This window comes from Desmodus rotundus, chromosome 9, assembly GCF_022682495.2.
Source record: "Desmodus rotundus isolate HL8 chromosome 9, HLdesRot8A.1, whole genome shotgun sequence".
In the NCBI taxonomy this organism is placed as follows: Eukaryota; Metazoa; Chordata; class Mammalia; order Chiroptera; family Phyllostomidae; genus Desmodus; species Desmodus rotundus.
The window spans coordinates 43,589,128-43,590,351 of record NC_071395.1 but is presented as its reverse complement, the minus strand read 5'-3'; the positions used below and the strand labels follow the sequence as shown (position 1 = coordinate 43,590,351).

The 1,224-nt window shown below is 48.9% G+C and overlaps 1 pseudogene; it reads left to right on the top strand.

Annotated features, from left to right (window-relative positions):
• LOC112301361 (mitochondrial carnitine/acylcarnitine carrier protein pseudogene) lies at window positions 1-875 on the top strand (annotated as a pseudogene).
• The last annotated feature ends 349 nt before the right edge of the window (window positions 876-1,224 follow it).

Sequence of the window (1,224 nt, the reverse complement as noted above, 5' to 3'; positions counted from 1 at the left end):
ATGGCAGACCAGGTGAAGCCTATCAGCCGGCTCAAGAACCCACTGGCCAGCGGATGTGCCTGGTGTTCATGGGGCACCCACTGGAGATGGTTAAGGTCTGACTGCAAATACAGCCCCTGAGTTTGCACAGCTTCCCATGTATTCTGGGACCTTTAACTGTTTCGGAAAGACTTATTAGAGAGAACATCACAAGGCTATGTCAAGGCACGGCTACCCCCATCATCTGGGTCACCCCCATATTTGCTGTGTGCTTCTTTAGGTTTCTTTTGGGGAAGAAAATGCAGCAGAAATACCCAGAAGATGCGCTCAGTTACCCCCAACTATTCACTGCTGGGATGTTATCGGACGTATTCACCACAGGAATCATAAGACCTGGAAAAAGAATCAAATGCTTGTTACAGATTAAGGCTTCTTGAGGGGACACCAAGTACATATACTGATATCGGAGACTTTGCAGAGAAGCTGTACCAGGAGTCTGGGATTCTTGGCACCTGAAAGGGGTCTGTCCTCATCAAGAGGTTCCAGCCAGTGGGATGCATTTCATGACATTCAAATGGCTGAAAAATACCTTCGCTCCAGAGGGAAAGAGTGTCAGTGAACTCTGGGATCCTGGGCAAGGGGCTTTGCAGGGATCTTCAGCTGGACTGTGGCCATCCCCTGAGCCATGATGAAGTCCCGCTTCCAGACTGCACCCCCTGGGAAATATCCTAATGGTCTCAGATGTGCTGAAGGAGCTGACCCAGGACAAAAGAGTCACGTCCTTGTACAAAGGGTTCAATGCAGTGATGATCCCAGCCTTCTCAGCCAACACGGCCTGTTTCCTTGGCTTTAAAGTTGCCATGTAATTCCTTAATTCAACCACCCCCAATTTGTAAGGCTGAAGGCTGTTCAAAGATTCTGGATGCTGGAAACTATCACCATAGAGGAGCAGTAGAAAGGACTGGGCCACCCTAAAGGGTGAGGGGTGGGGGGATGGTGGGATCAGAGCTCTACGCAGGGACTTGTTGAGAGCATTTGCCTTAGGCGACGTCCTCCACCTGGTACAAAATTTGGTGTGCCATTTTGAAACCTGAATTTACTCTTGTCAGTTTAAGCAACTTCAAGAGAATTTGGAGATGGAGTGAGCAGCTTTTAGACCAGGTACTACCTGTGGCCAGAGTACTATCTACTGATTGGTTGACCACTGGCCCTACTACACCCAAAAGTGAAAATCTCAGCCTTTTG